General features: G+C 45.3%; 1 long non-coding RNA gene across 1 annotated transcript; it reads right to left on the reverse strand.

The window, feature by feature from the left end:
- Nucleotides 1–8,786: 8,786 nt before the first annotated feature.
- LOC121818549 (uncharacterized) lies at nt 8,787–10,607 on the reverse strand. Its single transcript, XR_006058515.2, has 2 exons — nt 10,416–10,607; nt 8,787–10,272 (listed from the first exon to the last, which is right to left on the reverse strand). It is a non-coding gene; the product is annotated as an uncharacterized LOC121818549 (long non-coding RNA).
- Nucleotides 10,608–12,178: the final 1,571 nt, after the last annotated feature.

Raw genomic sequence — 12,178 nt, forward strand, 5'->3', positions numbered from 1 at the left:
AGTCAAAGATGGAGAAGCTCTATACAGTCAGCAAAAACAAGACCGGGAGCTGACTGTGGCTAGGATCATGAGCTCCTTATTGCCAAATTCAGACTTACATTGAAGAAAATAGGGAAAATCATTAGACTATTCAGGTATGGCCTAAATAAAATCCCTTATGATTACACAGTGGAAGTGAGAAATAGATTTAAGGGACTAGATCTGATAGATAGAGTGCCTGATGAACTATGGCATGAGGTTCATGATACTGTACAGGAGACAGGGATCAAGACCATCCCCACAGAAAAGAAATGCAAAAAAGCAAAATGGCTGCCTGGGGAGGCCTTACAAATAGCTGTGAATAGAAGAGAAGTGAAAAGCAAAGGAGAAAAGGGAAGATATAAGCATCTGAATGCAGAGTTCCAAAGAATAGCAAGAAGAGATAAGAAAGCCTTCCTCAGTGATCAATGCAAAGAAATAGAGGAAAACAACAGAATGGGAAGGACTAGAGATCTCTTCAAGAAAATTAGAAATATCAAGGGAACATTTCATGCAAAGATGGGCTCGATAAAGGACAGAAATGGTATGGACCTAACAGAAGCAGAAGATATTAAGAAGAGGTGGCAAGAATACACAGAAGAACTGTACAAAAAAAGATCTTCATGATCAAGATAATCATGATGGTGTGATCACTCACCTAGAGCCAGACATCCGGGAATGTGAAGTCAAGTGGGCCTTAGAAAGCATCACTACGAACAGAGCTAGTGGAGGTGATGGAAATCCAGTTGAGCTATTTCAAATCCTGAAAGATGATGCTGTGAAAGTGCTGCACTCAATATGCCAGCAAATTTGGAAAACTCAGCAGTGGCCACAGGACTGGAAAAGGTCAGTTTTCATTCCAATCCCAAAGAAAGGCAATGCCAAAGAACGCTCAAGCTACTGCACAATTGCACTCATCTCACACACTAGTAAAATGATGCTCAAAATTCTCCAAGCCAGGCTTCAGCAATACGTGAACTGTGAACTTCCAGATGTTCAAGCTGGTTTTAGAAAAGGCAGAGGAACTAGAGATCAAATTTCCATCATCCGCTGGATCATGGAAAAAGCAAGAGAGTTCCAGAAAAACATCTATTTCTGCTTTATTGACTATGCCAAAGCCTTTGACTTTGTGGATCACAATAAACTGGAATATTCTGAAAGAGATGGGAATACCAGACCACCTGACCTGCCTCTTGAGAAACCTGTATGCAGGTCAGGAAGCAACAGTTAAGAGATGGATATGGAACAACAGACTGGTCCCAAATAGGAAAAGGAGTACGTCAAGGCTGTATACTGTCACCCTGCTTATTTAACTTATATGCAGAGTACATCATGAGAAACACTGGGCTGGAAGAAGCACAAGCTGGGATCAAGATTTCTGGGAGAAATATCAATAACCTCAGATATGCAGATGGCACCACCCTTATGGCAGAAAGTGAAGAGGAACTAAAAAGCCTCTTGATGAAAATGAAAGAGGAGAGTGAAAAAGTTGGCTTAAAGCTCAACATTCAGAAAACGAAGATCATGGCATCTGGTCCCATCACTTCATGGGAAATAGATGGGGAAACAGTGAAAACAGTGTCAGACTATTTTGGGGGGCATCACTGCAGATGGTGACTGCAGCCATGAAATTAAAAGATGCTTACTCCTTGGGAGGAAAGTTACCACCAACCTAGATAGCATATTCAAAAGCAGAGACATTACTTTGCCAACAAAGGTCTGTCTAGTCAAGGCTATGGTTTTTCCAGTAGTAATGTATGGATGTGAGAGTTGGACTGTGAAGAAATGTGAGCAATGAAGAATTGATGCTTTTGAACTGTGGTGTTGGAGAAGACTCTTGAGAGTCCCTTGGGCTGTAAGGAGATCCAGCCAGTCCATTCTGAAGGAGATCACCCCTGGGATTTCTTTGGAAGGAATGATACTAAAGCTGACACTCCAGGACTTTGGCCACCTCATGCGAAGAGTTGACTCATTGGAAAAGGCTCTGATGCTAGGAGGGATTGAGGGCAGGAGGAGAAGGGGAAGACAGAGGATGAGATGGCTGGATGGCATCACCGACTCGATGGACGTGAGTCTGAGTAAACTCCGGGATTTGGTGATGGACAGGGAGGCCTGGCGTGCTGCAATTCATGGGGTCGCAAAGAGTCCGACACGACTGAGCGACTGAACTGAACTGAACTGAAGAATTCCAGAGAGAGGCTTTGCTTCTCCTTAGCACTAATGCCTCTCTCCATCCTCATTCTATAATGGGAACTTTGTTTCTTGTATTTCCATATTTTTCACATAGCATGTGTATGTGTGTGTGCACGCGTGCTTTGTCATGTCTGACTCTTTGTGACCCCATGGCCTGTAGCCCGGCAGGCTCCTCTGTCCATGGAATTTTCCAGGCAAGAATACTGGAGTAGGTTGCCATTTTTCCTGGCAAACAGTAACCCATAATCAGCTTCTACTTGGTAACTCTGGTGGTGAAGGGATTTGGTTACAGGAACCGTAAGAGGAAGGAAAGGCACCAAGATGGACTTGGCTTTTTCCCAGTTTGCTCCAGGCAGGTGGAGATTCCAGAAACCCTGAGGTACCTGAGAGATGATTTGAGACACCCAACTTGCTGCTCTCCTGTGACTCCGGGGAAGGACTTGGCTGCATGGAAGAGCTGAATTGCAACATTGCCTCTGCCACGGATGACCCGTGTGACCTTGGTCAGCTTACTCAATGAGCTGATTACTAATTGAGCCTGAGTCTCCTTTTCTCCTGTACCACCTGATTCCCAGTTGTGTTTTTTGTTTTGTTTTTTCCTCAGAAAGGAAATGAGATCATCTGTGTGAAGTATTGCACTTCGTGCAGGAGCGGCACATTCAATGAATGTCACTTCCCTTCCCATTTCTCAGGACTGTGGCCCTGCTGATGAGCTTAAAGAGAGGCATCTACCTTCAGGAAAGCTTTTTTTCTGGGAAAGCTGAATATACACAGACACCACTGGGCAGAAATAAAAGTTATCCCTAGGACTCTTGGAGGGAAATCTTTCAAATCCTGCTTACCTGAAAATGAAGGAGTTGGACTCATCAGTGGAGTACCACTGGCATTTAGAATGGGTAGTTTGTCATCACGTGAGACAGTCTCATCTTTTAGAGCACATTAAGCACAGTCCGTCCTGCCCACTAATTGCCCACAGCACCCTCGGCCATTGCAACAACTCACTGTCACACTTCTGTGTGCCCTCAGGAGACTCTGTGCTCCCATTCTGGCCTGGTAAGCTTCCCAATGCTAATATTCCCCATGGCTTCCTCCAGCCCTTTCCCCAGAGTGTGGGGTACCAGGCATCTGGCTGCCTGCCTGCAAACAGCCTCTATGATTGAGGCTCTGCTGTGGAGCCAACAGTCCCTTGCCAGGTGGAAGCTTCCAGGACTGGTCCAGCCACCCTCCTTCCTTCCTTGCCATTGGCAGCGGATATCAGCCTGGCTCCCAAATCCTCACCTGATACATGCTGGCCAAGGAGCCTTATGGTTGGGAAGAAGTTAAATGTCCCTGGCTTCTCCTTGATCCTCTGTCACCATGTGGCTCCAAGTTGAAGGGACTGATTTAAGTCTTGTGTCCCATCTGTCCTGAGTCTTATAGTTTCATGGGGCCCTTTGAACAGGAGTTGAAAGTGAAATTAGAAAAAAAAATGTTATTGATGTTTAGATAGCAGGACATGATTTAGGAGACAAAGAGATGTTGGATTCAGAGGTCTGCAGACAGATCAAGAACCTGGCAGCAATACTGGCATTTTTAGATTTTGACAATTGGGACATGGCACATTAGCAAGGAGTGGGATGTGAGTAGGGCCTGCAAGATTAACTTCAGTAATGCAACTGATCATAGAATGAAGCATTGGCGGCTTTGGGAGGGCTGCTGTGTCTTGAATGACTCAGGCAGACCTTGAGAGCTCAGCATGGCTTTCTTAGGAATGCACAAAATAGAATTGTTGGATTTAATTCTGTGATTTTGGAGTACGCAAATGGTGGGAAGAGTTGAGAGACAGTGATAGGCCCTGAGGCCCAGGCTGGGATGGCAACCTGCCTACCTGGGGCTCATGCCCATGCCTTTGATCAGTGGTGAAAGTGGGCAGCAGCTGTTTCAACAGTTCCTAAGGCTGGCACTACTGTTGGGACTAGAGATTCTTGCATCACATTATTAAGGAGCATTTTGCAGACCCATTTCTGCTTTGACTGGGATATTTGAGATGGGAGGATGGATGGATGGAAGGACACAGAGATGGAGGAAAAGCGCATAGAATAAAGGAAGAAGTGTATGGATGAAATCTGAAAATAAAATTGGACTGTTCTGAGCAGTTTGGGATTTCATGTTCAAGATCAGAACTGCAGAGACAGAAAATCCAGAGAATGACAAGGACCAAGAGCAATTTATAAAAGAAAAAAAAAATCCCAGCTCTTGACTACACTCAGTATCAGCAAGGATGTGCTCAGAGCTAAAATCGAAAGACATGCATAAAGCCAGCTCTGGCAAATTCGTAAACCTCTTGGATTTCAGTCCGATAATCAAAATGCTTCAAGAAGGTCGTTTTAACACAAATTAAAAGGAACATTTCTTTTCATTCTATTAAATTATTATACGGAACATGAGGTAGTTATGGATTGGAATTATTACTGGGACTAATGGATGGGATGTACATGGAGGAAGGTTTATCATTAAAAGACTGTCCAGCAATGAGGTGGACTTCCTGGTGACTGCCTGAACTCCTGGTCCTTGAAAATGAATTGTCAGGCAGGTGGTGAGAATGATTCCTGCATTGAGTCAATGGTTGGACCAAAGACCTCTCAATTCTCATTTTAATTCCTAGGTTTTATGTTTCTGGAATCAAGAAGAACTTAGATAAATTCTTCTGTGGCAGATCCCATTACAGGTTCTTGCCGGAGGCGGAAATAGAGTATAATACAAATTTATGGAGTAACATCAAGGAGGAAGGAAGGGAAGAAGAAAGAAATAAAAGAACAGTAACTAACATGTTCTGTACTGGGACCTGTGCTGGTGTTTACACCGTCTCATTTAATTCTTACAATTACCCTGTGAGGTAGCCACTAGTGTCACTCTCACAGATAAGGAAACAGATGCTCAGAGGGGTGAAGTGACTTATCTGAGGGGACAGTTAATTAGCAGCACAGATGGGCTTTTTGCCTAGTCTCTCTGAAGCCTAAATCCAGGCTCTCTCTGCCACGCCCAACAGCTCCTAGAAGTGCCCTTGCCTGGAAATTCCCAGGATGTTGCTCTCCACAGGGCTCTGGCTAGGTGGCTTTGGGTCTGAAGTGATTCGACCTTTTGCTGTTATCACCTGGAGGCAGGAATGCATGGTGGTTAGTGCATTGGGTAGTTAGAGGTCTTCCCCATGCTCAACTGCAAAATAGGTGCCACCCTCTCCCGATCGTCCTCTCAAGAAATCTATCACCAAAATTATAATTGAGCAATACTCTATTGCTTATAATTTTTTTAATGTTGTATATTGACTTGAAAGTCAGGAAACAAGCTTCCTGTCCCAGGGCCAGCTTTTATTCTTTTTGAGATCTGGTTACTTTATGTTAAAGAGAAAGGAATGAAAGAAAAGATAAATTATCTCTGGTGGTGGTTTAGTTGCTAAGTCATGTCTGACTCTTGAGACTCCATGGATTGTAACTTGCCAGACTCCTCTGCCCATGGGATTCTCCAGGCAAGAATACTAGAGTGGATTGCCATTTCCTTCTCCAGGGGATCTTCTCAAACCAGGGATCGAACCAACATCTCCTGCATTGCAGGTGGATTCTTTACCCCAACTGAGCCACTATCTCTGAACTCTTAAATTATATGTATTTACTATATATGATAATTAAATATAAATTTGTATGTGTATGTATCTGTACATATACAGTACATATGTACATAAACATCTATTAATATTTAAATCAACATCTGCTTATCTACTCTAATAGTAGCTACAATGATATAATTATCCAGTAATATCAAAACAGAAAATAGTTTAATGTTAAGTGTCTGGCTTTAAAGTGCATTATTTAGTGATCCTGTTACAGATTTACTTAAAATAATAATAGAATAAAATTTTATATCCTAATAGCACCTGATTGGTTGGTGCAGTCCTAGGAGGATTGAAGGAAATTCACTCGGGTTGAAACAAAGTCATCTGCAAAGACTGCAGCAAAGTAACGGCCACCAGCCAGGAGCTGACTATGGCCACGTGGGCTCTGGTGTCAGACAGGCCTGGGTCTGGGTCCTCACTCTCATGTTCCCTGGCTCTACTATTTAACTTCTCTGAGCACCAACCTCCTCACTGGAAAGTAGGACAAACACTATCTGTCTCTCAGGATTGTTAAGGGCCACACTTATGAACAGGTTTGCACTCCACAGATGGTGGCTGATATTGTCATGCAGGTCCTTGCATTAATCTACACTCAGTCCTCAAGTGCATGGTCTTCTGGGGTTGTGTTGCATGGGGATACAGAGGGGCCCCTGCCAGAGGTTTGGGTCAAAGGCAGATCTTCTTGATGGTAGAAATGAAAGTCTCAAAATGGAACTTTTGGAAAGGCCATTTCCATTGCCTTTAGTCATTCCATGGAGGCTTTGGGGGCTTCCCCTGCCTCTGTCAATTAGCCCCCCAGGCCCCAGCACCACCCTCCCGTGACTGCGGCGGGCTCTGTTCCCAGAGCGCTCGCAGACCAGTGCTCCAGCCAGGAGCGGGTAAAAACCAACATTTGCAGATAAAGAGGTAAACATATTTACATTCCTCTCTTCACACTTTATGCATATGTCATGCAGTGAATAGTTTTAGAGGTCTGTTTGTACTATCGCTCCAGAATTTTTACAGTCTGGAGGACACAAAATCTCTATAAAGTGACTTATTGAAATAGAAGCAGATTGGTAAAACCGTTTCCCTCTTATGAACTGTGAAGAATGATCCTCTAAATGAAATCAGGAAGGAACTGGACAGAATCTTGTTTAATGGTCTGACAAAATGAATCACAACGATTCCAGACATCCATCACTGCTAAAAGGGAACCACAAATGATCTGTGAACCACTATATATTGATTACCCATGTAGTACAAGTGTCGGATTTAATGTTCACACACCATAGAGAGGCGGCAGGGACAGATGGTGCCTTAACTCTTCTTTGATAGATTTTAATGGTGAAATATTGATTTCTATCTGGCCAAGGCCTGCTGTTAGGGGCCAAAGTCATTTGTTGGGTATTGCCGGACACCCAGCCGGCCCAGCGTAATCAATCATTTTTGGCAAGGCAGGTGAAAATTCAGAGGGAAGCACCTTGGAACCCAAACTGGTGCGTGATGTGTCTGAATCCAGCCACCTAGAGAAAGAGAAAGGGAGAGAGAGAGAGAGGGAACGAGAGAGGGAGAGAGAGGGAGACAGAGAGGGACAGAGAGAGGGAGAGGACTCTTAGAGATTGTGCTTGTAAAGAATTATTAATGATAAGACATGTTTACTGAGGAGAGTCGCAGCGAATCAGAGCTGACATGAAATAGTCTGGGAGCCTCGTGGAGAAAATGAGCCTCTTGCTAAGAGGGACTATATTTTATTTAAACATCCTTCTAAGGCTGAGAACTCAGGTAATCTGTTGTGTTACAAGCCACTGGCTGTTCTTGCCATCCAGAGAGATAACACTGAGACGCTAATAGGAACACATCAATCACAATCAGGCTGCAATTCCAGCGGTGTCTCTCCTCCCAGTTCCTCTTTAAGCTCCTTAATAACGGTGATAACATAGTTCGGGGGCTGCTGAGAGGGGCTCTCCCCTCTGAGGGTCATATTCATAAAGTGAAGAGCCTGCCAAGTCAGCACCCAGGGAAACTGGTCTGTGCTGGGGACTTCCGTGCAGGGAGAGAGGGAGGAGCATGGGTGATCTGGGAGGGTTGGGATCCAACAGGAGAATTTTCTGTCATCTGTGGCCACCCCCTCACCCCCATCACCCCTGGGGTTTTGTGATGTCATTTCTACCTCCTTCCTAAGAAAGGGGTGTGAGCATGTGTGTTATGTGTAATTATCAAGTACGAAGACTCATGTTCCTGGGCAGCTTATAAAAACCTTCTTGAAAGCAATCCCCAAGTGGAGTGCTCCATGCGTATGGAGTGATGGCAACCTCTCTGGAATAGGTGTATGACTTGCCAAGAAGAATCAGGGACAGACTGTGTGAGGCAGGTAGGGGTGGGGAGGTGGTGTCCTCTGAGCTTCTGCAGCTCTGTGTCAATTTCTAACCTGATCACCTACAAGGTCAAGCATCCATTTGCTGGTTTCACTTTCCCAGAGGCTACGAGGTACAGAGGGTGGCAGTTGTGTCTAATTAATTGTTGTGTCAGTGCTAACACACAATCTTGGCCCTCACAAAATGTTCAATATGTGATTATGGCTGAATATATACACGCAGGTGTTTCTGCTGAAAAGTAGCCAGTCATACTGCTTTGCACCTTCTGTGCATATATGCTCACTTGCTCAGTCATGTCGGACTCTTTGTGACCCCATGGACTGTCACTCTCCAGGATCCTCTACGTCCATGGGATTCTCCTGGCAAGAATACTGGAGTGGGTTGTCATTTCCTTCTCCAGGGGATCTTTCTGACCCAAGGATCAAACCTTTATTTCCTGTGGCTCCTACACTGGTAGGTGGGTTCTTTACCACTGAGCCACCTGGGAAGCCCTTTTGACTGTCCATCTAAAAGTATGTGTTTTGTGCATAAACATACACATTCATGAAGGAATGTGCTGACCTCAGAAAGACGTGTAACACGTTTCATTTATTTGTGTGATTTACTTTCTATAAGACAGCATAGCACAACATGACAGCCTGTACTCTAGAGACAGACTGCTTGGAATCAAAATTCCTGGTTCCACCACTTACTAGCGGATGACTTTGGATAAGTTGCTTCAACTAAGTGTGCCTCATCTGTGAAACGGGGATAACAGAACATACAGTTCAAGGATTAAATGACTTAATAGATGTGGAACATTTACAATATTACCTTCCATACAGTCAGCATACATGTTTTATATTACATATTTATGTTTAAATTATATATTTACCCATGGTATTATATTCAAAATCTTTGCATAAACATGTACATATGCATGGAAATACATCAGCCTTTATAGATAGTTGACATTAGGAATTCCAACCAATATTTGCTTCATTTTCAGTGATAAAGCAAAGCCTGAATTGAGAGCAGTGAGTTTAATTTGGTGGTAGTTTGGAGAGGTGGTGGGTATTTTGATTCATTGTAAATTTGCATACTCTCAAGCTATTTCATATGGAGGGTGCTTCAGTGAGCCTGTACTTGTCTGTGTTTATCTCCTAAAACCTGTCTGCAGGGGTGTGTGTCTCTAGCTGAACAAGTGTCTATGTTGGAACAAACAGAGCTCTGCAAAGCAGGATGAGGCCGAGGGCTTTGCCGACTACCCCAGCTGTGCAGCCTGCCCCAGATGTGAGCGTGCAGGCGGCAGATCCCGCTTAGATTATCTTGCTTACCTAATGATTTTTGCTTCACTGCCTTGCTCGATTGTGTTCACCAGGACGGAAGGCTATTAAAATGTCAAGGCACATTGAATTGTTGTTATCCAGGAGAGAGACCTTTCCAATCAACCTGTGTTCTGGGGGTTGCATAAACTCCAAGAAGGCGATTGGAGAAAGGCTTTATGGCTTTTTTTTTTTTAACATAGATAGGGGTGAGTGGGGAGGTTGGAGGAGGGCACTGGGAGGGGGAGGAGAGGTGGGACACCGGTCGGGGTTTATGGCTGCTGGAGTGTGCTAATTAAAATGCCAGCTCCTTATAGAGGTACTGGTGTCTCCGTGCCTTTGCATTTATGGGTAACCACAATAGGGCCTTGCTCTGCGATACTCTGGTTTAGAGAAGGGAGATGGGGGTGACTCACAGTGGGCGGTGGGGGTGGGGCTGAGAGGCTGCGGTGCAGCGAATCTGGGGTGGAGTACAGGAAGCAGTATTACGAGGCAGAAATGCCGAGGCGTTATCTCCCTGGTTGGCAAGAAGGACTAGAGAGAAAAAGATTTCCTTGGCACTGCGCCTGTCCCACTGCGGAGGGCCTCGTTCTCTGCATCATGGTGTTTGGAGGGTGACAGTACTGAGCCACCGACCTCAATGTCACTCACGAGGCACTTCTGGCCGGGTCCCGCTAGTGCCAGCGGGGACAGTCTGGAGACGGTCTTCTTTTCTTGTCGTCAAATCTCTTTTGGCCAAGGATTTATTTTCCTTCGGGGAGAGAGGGAGAGAAGGGGCAAAGGACGTTCTCATAAAGTATCCAGCTCTCATGGTCGCCGAAGTCTCCAAGCAGACACTCAAACTTGCCTAGACTGACTTTTCCCCTTTGTTCACATCATCTCAGGAATATTTACCTTTCCCCGGCGACGTCTGTTTCCGTTTTGTTTCAGAGAGACGGCTTTGTTTTTGCTTGGGTCTGGCTCTGCCTGGCGCTCCACTGGTCCCTCCCCCTCGCCTCGGGCATCATTGGCTGCGCCAGCTCGGTGGCCGCGAGGGACGAGAGGCTCTCTCGCCTTTGTCAATTTTATCAGCTGGATTTTTAATGTGCGCGCGCTTGCGCGCTGGCGCACAGGCACACGCCCGTGTGAGCACAACGCATGCGCTCATCCCTCCCCCCGCCCCCGCCAATTTCCCTGCTTCCATCCCAATAAGTCACACCCACCGTCATTCTCATGTCCTTGTCCTTCCTCTTCAGCAGTGCCCTCCAGAGCTCTCCACTTTAGTTTCTGGTCCCTGGCGTAACCCACTCTTCCGGCTTAAACCAAATCTCACAATTTCCAGCTTCCCTTCCTGCTGGCTGCTGTCTCACTTGACTGGACACACACAGAGTATCTTTGTAAGACTAAGATCTGACTTCCCCATCCTTGAGTCCTCCTTCCTTAAGGTGGATGGAGGGCCCCAGAGTGTCTCTAGCACTCCCCAACCCGGCTTTGGTCTGTTTTTCCCGGCTTCTCCTTTCCAGCACACTACTTCCTGGAGCCACTCCTAAAACTCCCTCCGCCCCAGCGGGTGAGGTGCCCTTCATGGAGTCCTCCTGGCTGCTTTATCACTCTCCTAACTTTATCATACTTTATTGAAATGTCTGTTTACTTGTCTTGAACCCTTACGAAATTGGTAGTTCATTCATTTATCAACGAGTATTTATTGAGTATGCACTCTTAAGTATTAACTGCTGTCAAGTATTATTGGGGTATAATGGGAAGAAAAACACACAAAACACCTTCTTTCCTGGCCTATATATAAAAGATCCTGTCTGGGTCAGGCACCACATTCTGTCTCCTTCTATGATCTTGGACATACTGAGGCTCAATGCATTTGGAATGGATGCATGACAGGAAGAATAAATCCTCACCGTTCCTTCTTAGGGCTTCCCTTGTGGTTCAGATGGTGAAGAATCTGCCTGCAGTGCAAGAGACCTGAGTTTGATCCCTGGGTGGGGAAGATCTCCTAGAGAAGGGAATGGGCACTCCAGTATCCTTGCCTGGAGAATCCCATGGACAGAGGAGCCTGGCAGTCTACAGTCCATGGTGTCGCAGTCAGACACAACGGAGTGACTAACACTTCCTTCTTGAGCATCCTCACCAGTGTTTTCTGTTTGCTATTTCATTATGCAAAACTCAAGTTCACTGCAACCTACTTGATAGAAGATTTTACCGTCTCAAATTCTTGTATATCCACGATTTCCCTGGGTCTCTGAAGCCACCCTATGAGTTGGCTTTGGTTCATTTCTAGCATTCCATTTTAGTAAGGCTCAATGAACAAAATGCCTAAGGTTACCTGGTTCACTCATGATGGTGCCCAGCCCAGACTTGACACTAGACTCCCACACTCCTGGCCCAGCATTTTATAGATGGCACATAGGCCCATGCATCTCCTGTGCCCACCACATGCCCCCCGACCAGAATCTCAGGAAAATAGCAAAAGGGGGAATAGGCAATGCCTACTTTTCATTTAATTCTCTAACAGATCCCTCCTGGCCTCTCCCCAGCCCAAGAGGTATTGCTTAAGAGGAAGGTTGCTTTAATGGATATTAAGATATGATTTCTTTTCTTAGCTTCTCCTCAGCTCCCACCCCTGTCTCAAATTATCTTTCTGAAGTATGGTTGGCTCAGCTTTA

The sequence above is a fragment of the Ovis aries genome, chromosome 2 (assembly GCF_016772045.2).
Source record: "Ovis aries strain OAR_USU_Benz2616 breed Rambouillet chromosome 2, ARS-UI_Ramb_v3.0, whole genome shotgun sequence".
Classification (NCBI taxonomy): Eukaryota; Metazoa; Chordata; class Mammalia; order Artiodactyla; family Bovidae; genus Ovis; species Ovis aries.